The 16,342-nt window shown below is 34.4% G+C and overlaps 1 non-coding gene across 1 annotated transcript; it reads left to right on the forward strand.

Moving 5' to 3' along the window:
* The first annotated feature begins 10,220 nt into the window (after positions 1-10,220).
* On the forward strand, positions 10,221-10,302 carry Trnal-aag (transfer RNA leucine (anticodon AAG)). The gene has a single exon. It is a non-coding gene; the product is annotated as a tRNA-Leu (tRNA).
* Positions 10,303-16,342: the final 6,040 nt, after the last annotated feature.

The following is a 16,342-nucleotide window of genomic DNA, read 5'->3' on the forward strand; positions in this document are numbered from 1 at the left end:
GATACAAGTAACGTTGAAATTTGTAAAAGTAATATGAGCACGTGCTACTCACCTTATTAAATAATATTTCCTTACTGATGTCAACATGGACGGTCGCAAAAATTATTGCCTTGTACTTTGTCACCCTGTAATCACGGTCGACTTATACACGGTTTATTATAAAAATAATTGGTTTGGAAGTATTATCTAGAAAGATATTAGGGTAATTCGGTAGCTACATTTGTATGAAGACAATTGCAGTTACTTTATATCATCAGATTTTTGGAATATTAAGTTACTTCTATAATCACCATTAGCTGTATCTATTCTGTCACTGGCGTAAGAATCGTAAAGACAATGATTAGTTTTAATATTCCTGCAATTATCGATAAAGGCGAGGGCGTTGAGGCAGACATTAAAGTTATAATCTACAGAACTCTAGCTACTAAAAATATCGAATCCAATTAGCAGTTATTGTTTGTGACCCCATACGGTCCTAACTCGGAACGACCGCTCAAACACCTAAATATAATCAACCTGTGTACCTAATCGGTTTTATAACCGTTCAATGTAATGGGAGACATTATATTATGATCAACAGATATAACAAGGTAATAAAAATAACGTAAACGGGGAGGAAGTATGGCCTATCGATGATCAGTTGCTACGCGTTTATAAAACATTTTTTTTATGGAATAGGAGAACAAACGAGCGTACGGGTCACCTGTTGTTAAGTGATCACCGCCGCCCACAATATCTTGCAACACCAGAGCAATCACAGGAGCGTTGCTGGCCTTTAAGGAAGGTGTACGTGCATTTTTTTAAAGTACCCATGTCGTATCGTCCCGGAAACACCGCACAAGGAACCTCATTCCACAGCTTTGTAGTACGTGGAAGAAAGCTCCTTGAAAACCGCACTGTGGAGGACCGCCACACATCCAGATGGTGGGGATGATATCCTAATTTGTGGCGTGTCGTGGAAGGTGGAATTCGGCGGCAGGAATCAGGTTGAACAGCTCTTCGGAACACTCCCCGTGATAAATGCGGTAGAAGACACACAATGAAGCGACGTCTCTACGCAACGCCAAGTGATCCAGCCGTTCACAGAGCACTGGGTCCCCGACAATTCAAACTGCTCTGCGTTGCACGCGATCAAATGGATCGAGCTGATACTGGGGTGCGCCAGACCAGAGATGACGGACCTGCACTTTGTACAGCGCTAGAGTGTGCAAATTTTTGAACATAGTCCGCGGGTAACACTAACTAACACCAGAAGAATACGCATATTTTTTCGGACAATAAGGACGCCGCAAACACTTCAAGTATAATGCTTGTAGTATTTTCAGTATATCTTGAGCGGTGTCAATGAATATATCTCTCGACTCTTTCCTCATAATATCTGGTTAACAGCTACTGAGTCTATAAAGACTAATCTAAACAAGATTGGAGATACTCATATCTTTGATCTCTTGGCTACTACAAGTATGTACGTACAATCATTTTACCAGCTACTAAGGCGCCATATCCATTGATGCGAACAAAAATCGAGAGGAGTGGAACTGATTGATTTTAACTAATTGGACTAAAATTTGATTGTGAAAAATCTAAATTGCTCTTCACATAGATTCAACGCAAATTTTTGAATGCTAAACTTGAATTTGTGCATGTTGTGTACTGTTACTCTTAAATACTATAACATTATGGAATTTATTTAGGATGACACAACTTGAACGACCACAAACTGAATAGAGCGATCACTGGCTGGTAGTATCATGAAATAAATATTATTGATTTAATGTAGGTAGTGTACCATAATGAAAGCGCAGCATTCGAGTGCGATTTTAACTAAAAACATAGTTTTCGTTTAGTTCATTTCTATATGATATATAGAAAAAAATGTAATGCAACGCATTTTCCTTAATTTTAAATAAAGAAGCATTTATAGAATAACAAAGCGTCAAAATAGTACATTACGATACAAGTGCGCAATGTAGATCGTTTCCGCACGAGGCGAGTGCAGAATGTCCGACGTGCGTACGAATATCGTATAATATTTTTCCTATTAAGTTGCGCAAAGTTCGACCACTATAATTATTTTCAAACATTCCCGCACGCTCTTGTCAACCTGTAGGAAAGTGGTACTTTGCGAACGCAAATGCATGCGCAAAATCGAACTTTGCGCACAATAATTTTTATTTTATTTTATTTTATTTATTAGGAAGCCAACGTGCATACAACTATCTTAATCTATAGATACATTTAAAAATTCTTTTATAATGTTGTATACTCCACTTACAGGCTAACTCGACATGCTTAATAGTATTATATACATCCTTTGTTAAACTAAAACTTTTGAAAACAATTTTTGATAAAATTTTTACAAATTAAAGCCACAAGCAAAAGGCTGATAAAACAATAAAATAACTATTTTCTTACTTAATAACCAAGAAAAAACTAAAGAATAAAACAATAACTACGAACAATGACTAACCATCTTGCAGTACTTTCATAATTTTTTTGATTTCTTTTTTGAAACATGGGGCAGAGTGCTGAAAAATATCTATACCAGCTCTTTTAACCAAGTTGTTGTAGGTGACAACTATTCTATACAAAGGGGCGGATCTGCCTAGGTTCGATCTAGTTAATCTAGGCCTGAACGTTAGTTTTTTGAGAACATGTGACCTAGCATTACGCTTTGGTACCGCCAATTGAACCCTACTCAACAGATTTGGGCAATCGACCCCTCCATCTATAACATTTTTTAGGAAAGAGAGATCAATTAAGTCCCTGCGATAAGACAGTGACGACGCTTTATAAAATTTTAAAAGATCAGTGTAGGTGTTACCCTTTTTATGTATTTTATCCTTGTATGCTAGGTGCCGTAAGAACTTCTTCTGGACTCTCTCTACCCTATTTTTATGTATTTGATAATATGGGTTCCATGCAATAGAACAGTATTCAAGTCTGCTTCGAACAAGCGAATTAAAAAGTGCTAGTTTAGTAGAAGACTTTCTAAATGCCTTTGTATTCCTGATTATGAATCCCAACAATTTTAGTGAATTTTTAACTATATTGTCAATATGAGGTATAAAGCTTAATTTATAATCTACGATCACGCCAAGATCTTTTATTTGATTTACTTTTTCTAAAATGTTGTTTTTGATACTATAATCGAACTCAACATTTTTAATTTTTCTGCTGATGGTTATGCTTTTGCATTTCAAGTGATTTAATTTTAAATTATTGAGATCGCACCAATCAGAAAGTCTATCCAAGTCACTTTGAATATGAATTGAATCACATATGTCATTAATCTTACCGTATATCTTTAGGTCATCAGCATATATTTGGAACTGACAGTACTTGAAACATTCAATAATATCGTTTATGAATATTCCAAATAACAAGGGCCCAAGATTGGAGCCCTGTGGTACTCCTGACGTCGCAACAAATGTGTGGGACTGATATCCTCCTAAAACCACATTCATTTTGCGATTCGTTAAGTACGACTCAAACCAGCTAAGTAGAATCCTGCAGATACCATATCTCCGGAGTTTATCTAACAAAATATAGTGATCAACTACATCAAACGCCTTTGATAGATCCGCGTAAACACAATCTACTTGAGCTGTATTATCCAGAGCCATTGTTACGTCATCCACAAAGAAGGCTAAATTAGACATAGTTGATCTTTTTTTAATGAACCCGTGCTGGTTTTCTGACATCGCTGGTTTCATGTACCATGCTAGTAGCGGACAAATTAATTTTTCAAAAACTTTAGAAAATATTGATAAAATACATATTGGTCTGTACTTTGCTATGTCTTTTCGATCCCCACTTTTGAATACGGGAACTACCCTGGCTCTTTTCCAAATACTTGGGAATTCACCGTCACACAAAGATTTGTTAAATATTAGCAATAACGGTTCTGCTAGGAAAACAGAACAACGTTTAGCAAATATGGGTGGTATATCGTCTGGTCCGGGCCCTTTATTAACATCAAGGCCTTTTAATAGTTTTATAACATCCATTTTTGTTATGTTGATACTGCCTAATTGTGAGTTATGTATGGAATTTGTATTAATAGATGGTTCTCTTTTTAATATTTTATCTGACATTATGTACATATTTGAAAAGTGATTTGCGAATTGATTGCAAATATCCAAGCCATCAGTGAATGAGTAACCATTAAAAGACATAAGAGCACATTTATTATTACGCTTTTGTTTTAAGTAAGAATGAAAAAATTTAGGATTTAATTTAATATTATGTTCTACCCTTTCTAAATAGTTTTTATAATCTAAATTAATAATTTTTTCACATCTTTCTCGTAATAACATAAATTCAATTTCATCCATAGGATTACAATATTTTAAGTACAGTTTTCTATATTTATTCTTCTCAGCTAATCTTTTAATTAAGTTTTTTGAATACCAAACAGGATAACAACTTTTATTTTTAATTTTTTTCTTAGGCACACATTTTTCAATTATTTTACGCAGCTCTGCATAAAATATAATTGTCATATGATTTACAGTTTGACACTCACTGAAAAGAGACGACCAATTAAGGCCCTTAAGATTGTCATTGATGCCTTCATAATCAGCGTTTCCAAAATTATATTTTATGATCACATTAGGAGACAGCAAAGCTTCTTTATCATCTATTTTAAAGTTTATTTCAAGAGGCGGATGATACTTATCTATAGAGCAAGCAGAAAAGTCACTTTGTGCTATTTTTATATTATTAAAGTTGCAGAAAACAAGATCTAATATTTTACCGTATGCGTTACATATGCAGTTATACTGTGATAGACTTGTTAGTGCCATAAAATCATTGATAATTGTAACTACAGGACCACTATTGGATGGGGTCATTCTTGTGCCGTGAGTATCTTCATAACTCCATTTTATGGATGGAATATTGAAATCACCAAGCACTATCACTTGTAATTGGTCATTTATAATAGTATGTTCTACATTCTTTATGAAACCTTCAATAGTTCCATATTTAAGCGGTGAAGGTATATATACTGCACATATCGATATAGTTATTGATTTTAGGACCATATTAACCCAGAGGTCTTCATGATCAGATTCCCACAAATCTACCCTGTAGCATTTATATTTTCTAGAAATAGCAATTAATACTCCCCCTCCATCCAATTTGCATGACTCGCTAGATTCACGATCTCTACGAAACACATTATATCTATCATCAATAAACTCATTATTCAATACTCCGCTGTTAAGCCATGTTTCTGTGAACACTATAATATCAAAGTCCGAATTCAGTACTGCAAGATATATGTCATTAGTTTTTGTTCTTATTCCTCTAACATTTTGATAGAAAATTTTTAAACCTTTAACCATCAATTCCAGTTACAAGTTTTGATGCCTTTTAAAATACAAAAACAATTACACAATAAAAAGTTATTTACACAGTGACGGACAAAAGATTAGAGAATTTTATACTAAGGTGGCTAATTGATCCTTTGATTTTACTAATATTACGTCACTTGATATGGTTTTTCGTAAGAATATATTACCGTTACGCGACCAGACGAAACGGTACTGTTTACTCTTGGCAAAAATACGTGTTGCGGCGTACAAATCTTTAGCGGTGGAGGACAAGTGCTCTGAAATATAAACCGGCTTCTTGTCTCCAGATAATCCCAAATGTGATGTATTTAGCTTATCCTCCTTGTTAGATTTATTGAACTTTATTGCACCAGCCAAAAATTTGTCTCTTAGCAAAGATGAGCTAAACTTAATAATAACGGATCTAGGCCTCAAAGAGTCCTTGTTAATTTTAGCGACTCTTGTGCACTTAACTACACTCCCTTCAGGTATTGTAGTATTTATAACTCTTCCAATTTGTTCTACTATTTTAACTAAGTTCTCGCCTCTATGCTCTGGAATACAATTTACCTCAATATTGGTGGCTCTTGCCTCTCGATCCAATATATTAAGTGCGTTTGTATGACTATTTATGATATCTCGGAGTTCAATATTCTCTTTCTTTAAGGTTGAGATTTCCGCCTTTGCGTTTTCTAACTCTGTTTTTACTGTATCAAAAACTCCTGATAAATATTCTATGGATGACTTTATACTTTGTAGACCAGTCAGCTCCTCACAAATTTTTTTTAATTCGACACTTACGGTTTGAGAAATTATTTCCTGCACCTCTTTCCTTACAGCCGATAACAGTTCGTTATTTGAAGTAAGCGTACCATCAGTCGTTATGCCTCCCAGTGCTGATGTTGATGACAGAACTTTTGACGAGCTCTTACAGACTGTACAAGTCCACTGCCCCCGGGGCACAGGTGATTTACTCCCAGATGGCACAACACATTCAAGGTGGTACATTACTTGACATATTGTGCATTTTATTCTTTTTTGTGTAACCAACACATTCAATTTGCAATTATTACATTCGTTTGTCATTTTTAGAAAATATAAAATTCGAAAAATTTGTTCGGTGGTAAGATTCAAACCAATTTGTATCAAGCGCTGGAACTACTACACTGTATATTGGGAAAGTTACGAATTTTGCAATCTGTATCTTATAAACGACTTACCAAATTGCATTCACACTTGTATCACAATCGATATGAGGGTAGTACAAAAATACCACTTAAATACATGAGTTTTGTTTTAGTATTTATACACTATTTCGAAATAAAAACTTCATAATTCAAACTATAATAACTATAATCGTTCCCAATTATTACTGAAATTACTGTTTCACACGGCTTTATGAACTTTAAACTGCTAATAATATTTTTAAAAACGGAACAAAACAAAGAACGTTCTTACTAATCGTACGTACGAATAATATTGATAATATAAGTTTAAGTAGTAATATTTTTCATTCTGATTTACTCAAACATTTTCAAGGTTGATCTCTTGCCTGTTATGAGTATTTAGTGTAATAATTTTAAAATTTAATGTATTTTCGATTTTTAATTTTAATCCAACGAATTCGAATTGGACTTAATTAGAGCGGTTAAGGTTCACTCAAATTTAATGGAGAAAGACATTTCTTAACTCAGTTTCGTATTAGTGCGCCGCGTAAATGGACAAGCAGCCTTACAACATAACTGGTTGTGCCGACTTTACATTGTAGTAACAACTTGTATCTGATAATATTCAACAGCTCTATTGGTGTAATTTCCTTCAACAAAAAACTGTTTTGCGGTTACAAAACTATCAGCTTAACAATCCCTTTAATAACTTTCCGGTCAATAAACTAATCGCTACCATGTAAGATTAATTATTGTGGATAAGAAGTAGTGTTAGTTGGTGTTAGTGTTCAATTTAGAGCAACGCTTTTTGATGCCTGTTTGTGTGTGAAATTATAAGCAAATTTCGAACAAATCTAGCCCCTTCTTCTTGTCCCGCATAGCCATTTTGTGGAATCAATTATCGGCTGCAGTTTTCCTGGGCTAATTTGGCTTAGGGACCTTCACAAGCTTTGAGGATGCTCCCAACTTTAAAGGCCGGCCACTCATCTTTTGATACCGAGAGTTGCGGATATCCATGGGCAGTTGCCTCTTTAACGGTCACGTGAGCATCTTGCCCGTTTGCCTTTCTTAATTTATATAAAAAAAAGAAAGTGCCACAGATATTCAAAAACACAAAGCGAAAAATCTGAAACAGTTATGCAAAGTGCTGTCTTAAAGAGATCAGTAATTAAAAATCTAAATAATACATTATTCGTACTATGGGTCTCTGTGAATTCCCAAGATGTAGATTCTATCACGAAAAGGATGAGACCATTAAAATAGCCAGCACTTATGACAATATGAATTCTCCTGAAAATTCGTTAAAATCTCTTAGGTACAACAAATGATCCGTCTATCACAATTTCAAATAATCTGTTGGATATTGTTATAAATAATTGTCAGCTAAATGAGATCGAGTGAGAGATAGAGACATCTCTCACGGAGATACAGCAAGATAGAAGAAGAAAGCGAGTCTATTGTTACTGTTACAGGCTCTGATTGACAAACCGTCAACAGTCAGCCACGCTTAAATTAGCTCCAAACAAGGTAACGCTCACATTGATAAAGTCTATGGTCAGTCCTAATAATATTTCCTTACAGAATCTGCCAAATGGAAACTTGAAAAGTCTAAAATTCAACTACACGATTGAATAATATAAGCTTTAATGTTACATGCCAAGTGTTACAGTAGGTAGAGTACTTACGTATTAAGTTATAATGTGCTGTTTGTATGAATAAAAATAACATTAAACTTTTAAAGTTATAAGCCCTAATCATTAATTAAATACTGAATAGAATTCAAGATTATAAAAATGAACATTTTATTTATATTCGTTGGTTGCTACTGTATTATCAATATTCATCGTTTTTTGGCTCGTTGGCTACAGAACATACTTACAAACAATTCACGCATATGCATTAATTACTTACAATTAACCTCACTAGTTATTATTACTTTTACATCATTGTTATACAGGCTGTCCCACGACCGCGAGACTCGAAGCTAAGGTACCATAATATTCTAGGTAGGATATTTATTTGTAGAAGGGAGACATTCTTTTATTCTTAAAATCCGGCAATTGAACAGACTGTTATTGATATTTTTATTAGTTGGCTGCTTCTTAATGCTATTTTATAATTATTTGAAATATCACATCTCAATTCATTTTCAAGTTCGTCCTAAATGTCATGCTGTGTCTTATGAGGTTCCTATCTATCTTATATATTATTTACTATAGTTATTTATAAAAAAAATCTTTTATTATTAGTTACAATATACATAACATTGTGTATATACATTACTAGTATTATTATTTAATCCTATAAGAGTAACAATTGATTAAATTTAGAGTGGATGAGCCTGCCTACCGCTGCCGTATACGTGAGAAAAGGAAACTTAGCTTCGGTGACTTCAACTTCGGTTTAGGGATTTTTATATACCAAATGAGATTATTATGGTGAGTGTACATCGAATTTAAAGATGCGCCTTTACATCAACTAAGTCATCTGCTCGTTCCGCTTGTATAAAATATGATAATTACTCCAATGAGTTAAATGGTAGGTAGCTGTGGGACACCATGTATAATGACGTATTTATATCAGATGTTTATATAATATTATGCAACTATTTGTTCAAAGTTGGCTACACGCACTGCGTTGTTTTCATATTACATTACATTTAACAAATTCTTTAAAGCAGTAACTAAATGAAATTGTCAAGTTTATGTTTAAGCTCCAAACAAAAGAATTCGAGGGTAAAAAATTTAATCCGTATTTTTCGTACAAAATAGAAATTCACTGGTCCGTATAAGTGTTCCTAAAACATTTTGAATATATTTATCCAACTCTTAAACCTAAGTTCCACGAACTCTCTTATTTAATAATATTGTAGAAATGACGGACTTACTTCGCGAACGCAACGGTCATGCCATAACCACCTCGTAAAGTGACACATGTCGCAGATTTCACATAAAACGAACCATATGCTGTTTAGATATAACAAATATCTCTTAAAACATTTCATACATATACTTTCATTTAAACAGTGTATAGTTTTAGCTTTCTGTGTATTGTTATTTTGTTCGTTTTACTGTTTTTTTTCTTTATCTTCATAAAAAGTCTCAAATATGTCATGTCTGATAGATTATTGTTGAGTACATAATTAAACATAATATCATATAGAAATTTAGTAGGTAATAAGTAACAAAATTAGGTGCCTACACAACCACTGATTAAAAAGTAGAGGTATGCCAAAGTAAATCCTTAAGTACAGGATAGAAGATAGAAAGAACTAGATTGTTTCAGAGAAACTATTTTTGTATGTGCTTAACAATCTATTATCACATCCCAAAGATAATAAGAGAGGTATCGTCAAATAGTTATTTCTCATCAAAATTGAGAATATATGTTAGTAAGAAATATTTATTTTCTTTAGACAAATAGTTATCTCTCTCCCTAGTTTTAAGCAAGACAATTTGTATAAGAGTGTGTTAATATTAATAGGTATATAATTGTTGTGTTTTATTATATTATATTCTTTGACAATGGTGTAAATTGTCATACTAACAAAGAAAGCACTTTTCAATCCACGAAATAGATTTTAAATCCACGATGATGAAGTATTAAAACACAGCTGCTAGCGAAGAGAATTTGGAAACTATGTAGTTTAATTATAAAAATAGAAACTTGCGTTTATCTGCGTAATATGTTATTAAATTTCAGAAGATTTCTTATGGGTAGCGTGGCCGAGCGGTCTAAGGCGCTGGTTTAAGGCACCAGTCTCTTCGGAGGCGTGGGTTCGAATCCCACCGCTGCCAGAATTTTTTTTTGTTTACTTATTTTTTTTTGTATTACACACAATACAAACTTGTCCATTCAATTGACTTGTAGTTTTATGGAAAGACGAGGACACATACAGGTGATATAATTACTAAGTAGGAAATTAAAATGATTGATGAATAATAATAATAAATAATACAATATCTTGACTGTGGACTGTCCACTAAAATGGTTACTAAGAGTTACTAATAAGTAAGTTAATGAGTACTAATACTCATGGTTTGATAGGGTCCGTCACTCTGGCTCTCTTCAAAGTCTTCGTTCAATAAAGATGTGTCAGCTGCAAAAGGTGAGGTGGCAGAAACTATAGCCACTGCCGCCGCCAACCTGCACATGTCATATTTTTTTCTGACGATATCATAATAAATATAAAAGTAGCACATAATATATTATAATAAACACGTGCATTGCGTGATTCTAAAGAGTGCTTTTGTGGTTCTCTTTTTTACGGTCAGTAACAATGTTAGTAATGGTTGTTAACATAAAGTTTACCATCTCCACAATACACATAATGTAATTCGGCAAAAGAAAGCTTTGGAATGAAGAAGAAAGAGTATGTGTATATGTTTGACGACCTGTATAGCCGAGTGGTTAGCGATCCTACCTACTAAGCTATAGGTCCCGGGTTCGAATCCCGGTAGGTGCAAGCATTTATATGATGAATATGGATGTTTGTTTCCGAGTCATGGATGTTTAAATGTATTTATGTATGTTTATATGAATTTATGTATGTTTAAGTAAGAATATTGTATTAAATATATCAAAACACAGGCTTATATGCTTAACTTGGGGCAAGATAATTTGTGTATAATAGTGTGTCAATATTATTATTATTATTTGTATGAAAATAACCCAAAAACATACGAAGGCAAAGAAAGGCAAAGTAAAATGCGAGAATTAGTAATACCTAAAACTACTGTGTCAGAGTGCTTTCGTACTACGTCCGATCCGTGAAAATACAGGTCTAGAAATCTCGGACCGAATTCGGATATTGCTTACGCACTAGTCCGATCTCTGATCCAATTCCAAGCAATTCAGGGGCCATTTTTTGGCACACGGAATTTGACGCGGAGCCACACCGGAACATTCACGTCGTTGATCATGAATCCTTTCAATCGGCGTCAATTTCTGGACTATTAATTGGGCAATAAATAGTTATATGAATTTTATTAAAAAACATATACGTTTGTAGATATCATTATAAACCTATCCCTTATTTCGGTAATAATTTTGGTTTTAGTTTTGTGATCATTTGGTTTTACAAGTAATATAATCTCTTTACGCCTGAATCACAGGTTTACTTAGTTCAGGCATAGTGTTAACTAGCTTTTAAGTAAGACTTGAATTATTATTCTTATTTTGTATTTTAATAATCTCTTAAAATTTAATTTAATTATATTACATAGCTGATTTAAGCAATTCGCCGTTATTTAACTAGAAAATTTTAAGCTAGCTGGTTAAGTTGGATGAAAAACTGAGAGCTGAACCTGTTCATAGGATTCTATGAACTATACTGGATGCTGCGCTCCCCGGCTACTAATCCTACCGCCCCGCTACCTATGTGCTCGAACGCAGCTCGGAATCGGTTCGGAGTTCGCAGAGCGTTCATACAAATAATACTACTCGTATGACTTCTTCGGTCCGTCAATAATCGTCTCCGGAACGGAGATTAACGGTTGACAGAAAGAAATCGGATGACGGAAGCCGGATCTAGTTCGTAAACTACCATAGAAATAGTTCTATGACTACTCCGGACCATGTTTCACGGGTACGGCTCAGACTCTGATCGGACATAGTGCGAAAGCACTCCCGCTGTAAATTACCTAAGTAAGTATGAAATATCTATTTCATACTTACTTAGGTAATATCATTAATGAATACCATTTATTCTTATTATTATATAAAAAATATGCATATTGTATTTATTTATTTACTCGGAAACCCAACAACTACACACTTATACATTTAGTAATAATATAACATTTATAAATGTTTTAAACCTGCACCAATGTTCAACTTTCAAGTCTGTTATGGTTATCTTTGTGTTTGACTATTTTAAAATACACGATACCACCGTCTCTCTTACGGTAAATATTTGTCTCAATGTCCTCACCGCCTATCTGTTGATGTCAGCTGAATCTAGAGGTACTTGCCAACATGGCAACAAAGATCTCTGCAACAATGTCCTTCGTCAGCTTTGGAACAGAGTGGAGGTACCAGCAGTGCAACGTCAGCAAGCCTATCTAGAAAGACAATCGGAAATAATGTAATAGGTTGCAAAAACGGTCATCTATTCATGTTATTAGTTAACTAAAAAGAATCAGAAATACTAATAAATGGAGAGTGTTTTGTTCGGTTATACTGCGAAAATTACTAAACCGATCCGAGTAATACTTACACCATAAGTTGCAGTGTGTTTGCAGGTTTAGTATATTAGTTGGTGATTATTAATTATCCAGAAACAATTATTTTTCGACTTAGAAATACCTATATATTCGCAACACAAATAATTGAACCAAGTAACTGAAATAAACGGGCGCGGGTCATAATTTTCTATCAAAATAACGTTTCCTGGGTCAGCTAGATTAAACATAAATAATATTTCCGTGCCAGATACAGTTGTCTGTAGACTTTGATTGGAACCTGTAGTTACGTTGGGCCAGCCGATTACGGTTATCAAATGTAGATGACAGTTTCAGGAATGTGAGTTATAACACATATCAAGCCGCTCAAATCAATACATCTACTTTAACTGACCGAAAATTCTGGCAAAAAATAATACGTTTCTGGACATTCTGCTAAGAATTATGAGTCATTGAAAAGAGATTCAATAATATCATAAAACGGACACTGTTAGTTATTTTTGAACATACCCATCCATCCACTACGGAATTCTTTTTTTATACACAGGCATTGGCTATTGCATACCCTCTGACAAGAGGAAACAAGGAGCTATGTGGCGCCTGCACCCACTAAAACCTGTGTATATTCCTAGATGGGCCTATTGGTGGATGTGCGGCAATCATTTGCGTATTTTCAGCGTGCTCTGGCAGGGTCTAGTTCTGGTATAAGGGCACACCCTTAGGACAGGACACATCCTGTCTCTATCAGTAGACTGACCGCTGCCGAATCATTAATCGTACGGATCGCGCCACCACTCAGGCCGCTATATAAGGGCGAGAAATAACCTTTACCGGCCGGCCAGCAAGTAATACAGGACTAATGGAGCAACTGCACACCTTACACGCCTCAGGCTTTCTCTACTCCAGGTTCCTCCTGCTCCTCTTCAATATTCTCTGCTACACCAGTAAAATCCAATGCTACAAAGTTCACCCTGTGCTTCCCTGGGGCTGAAAAAGAATTGGGTCCATGTCCTAAGGGTGTCGTAGGAGGCGACTAAGGGCATTTACCAGTAAGTCCTTTGCACAGGGTATCGGCTACATTATGTGTAACAAAACCGCGCCTTTTACTGCCCTGAAGCAATAATGTGTAAGCATTATTGTGTTGGGATCTGAAGGGCGCAGTAGCTAGTGAAAATACTGGGCAAATAAGACTTAATATCTTATGTCTCAAGGTGACGAGCGCAATTGTTTTGCCACCCTGAATTTTTGGGTTTTACAAGAATCCTGAGTGGCACCAGTACTAATTAGGGCTCACAGAGATACTCGTACCTACAGGTTACCTGACTATCTCCCCATCCAGTAAGTAAGTCTTACTATTAATACCCAACTCCTGACATCCTGTCAATCCCGAACACGTACTAGAGAGATAGTGAAGGTACACGCCTAATTATGTTGTCTAAAACATTAAGCATTTAATCCTGACGATTCCAGGGTTGATTATATTGATCATATTCAATAAATAAATTTTGAATTATGAATTTAGTAATAATTCAAACTTACACACATATTAATCCTTTAACATTTTATTTAATTATATATATACTAGCTGATCCAGCGAACGTTGTATTGCGAAATAAAGTAATAAAAACAAAATTTAATAATTAAAATTTTTGGGGTGTAAAAAATAGATGACAATTGATTCTCAGACCTACCAAACATATCGTACATAAAATTTATTGTTCTACAATAATCATTATATTCGATTGCCATCTTGCAACTCTATTGCGTATCTGTAGATGGAATAGAATAATACTATTCGCGATACAAAAACAGGTATTGATGGTAGACGGGTGAAAACTTGATGTTGTATGTATTTTTTAATGATGAATCATAATAAAATAATAAAAAAATATGTCAATAAAATAAAATAAATTATGCGTGGGTGACCCTTTTCATTTAAGGGTAAAAAAAAGATGTTAGTCGATCTCAGACCTACCCGATACACACAAGAATATTCAAACAAAAAAGCTGCTGAAAGCTGTTTCGGAGGAGTTTGGTATAAACAAACACTAGGACATGAGAATTTTATATATACCTAAGATAAGATGATCATGAAAGTGTACCCACCAGTGCACAAACGGGACGCTAAGCCTAAAACCTAAACTGGTATTATAAATTCAAGTCAGTTCTGTTTTCGTTTGTCTTTCACGCCTTAGGTTATAGCTACTCAATCAATCCTCAAGAGACTTTGCACATATAATAATATGTTGGCAGGGGAACAGAAAAGACATTAGGTATTTGAGAATTTAATTCGTTTTCCACATGAACGAGGTCCCACACACAGAAATTTAAAAACTTTATATAATTTATACGTCTAGATAGAGTCTCTTCCTGATAGGCATGGCATGACAACAGGCCAGAAATATTACTTTAGTGTGCATGACACGCAAGCTACGTCTTACACGTGCGATACGTCAGTCACTTTGTTTTAGTGTGCGTGCGTTGCTTAAAAAAGAGATTAACTGTTTGCCGCTACTTTTTTCAATGTGCTTACAGCTGTCGCATTCTATCTAGACGTATAAATGATCTAAGTGGAAAACAATCGTATCGTAGATCATTTGAATATAAAACCCTCTGTTGGTAACTCAAATTTAAGTTAAGCTTTTGTAAGCAAATTCCTCGAAGCCATCAACAATAACCCATACAAAATAGGATAATCAAATTCGTATTGACGTGTAGATTCTCATTTCTCACACAAGCGCGGCCACTTACGCTGCATTCATCGAAGTAATAAAAAAGCAATCACCACGATCAATTAATTGTTCGGGCGCGCATCAATCAATATCAAAAAGAAGACGTGTTTCATTTAGCGCCCTTAGACCTTTGAAAACCCGTAACATAGAAGTCATTGTATCCTGATTATTTATCAATTGAACAATCCCCGGCAATTTACAATCTTTTGAATATTTTTCCGACGAAATAATTACGTTATTCAACGTAAAAAATGTATGTTTGGTTTTCGTTATAAATAATATTTCGTGTAGAGTTTTTGTGAAAGACTACACAATTGGGACTTGTTAGTACAAATTATCCGACTTTACTGTCACCTATGAATGTTTACTTTTATGTTATAAAATATTTAGCTACCTATTTAAAAACGCTGCATAATAACTTATTAATATAGCTGTAAAAACTTGTTAAATTCATTCTATTCTATTTATTCAGACATATACAAGGCACCTACATTTTATTTAACTTAGTCATTTGTTTACGTAATAACGTAATTAATTTTCATTAAGTATTTTTATCAAAATGTTTTGCAATTTGACTTTTTTATCATATATTATAATATATTACAATACTGTGAATACATATTATATTCAAATTTGCTAAAATTGTTTAAAATATCCATGTTATACTACTATATTATTTCCTCGCAATTCAAATGAAAAGCAGAGTTTATAACTCGTCCACAAAACCTTTTTATCCTCGACATTACTATCAGCCCTCGCCTTTGGCTCGGGCCGCTAAACATCTCGGATAAAAATGGTTCGTTTTGTGCACTCGTTGTAAAATCGTTGGGATAGCGAATTAATTATAAAGCAATTCGGACGTCCGGTGTACTCTACACGCGTTGTGGCCACGTGTTTTATTTCCTCCATATCAAATAGATGAG

The sequence above is a fragment of the Leptidea sinapis genome, chromosome 25 (assembly GCF_905404315.1).
Source record: "Leptidea sinapis chromosome 25, ilLepSina1.1, whole genome shotgun sequence".
In the NCBI taxonomy this organism is placed as follows: domain Eukaryota; kingdom Metazoa; phylum Arthropoda; class Insecta; order Lepidoptera; family Pieridae; genus Leptidea; species Leptidea sinapis.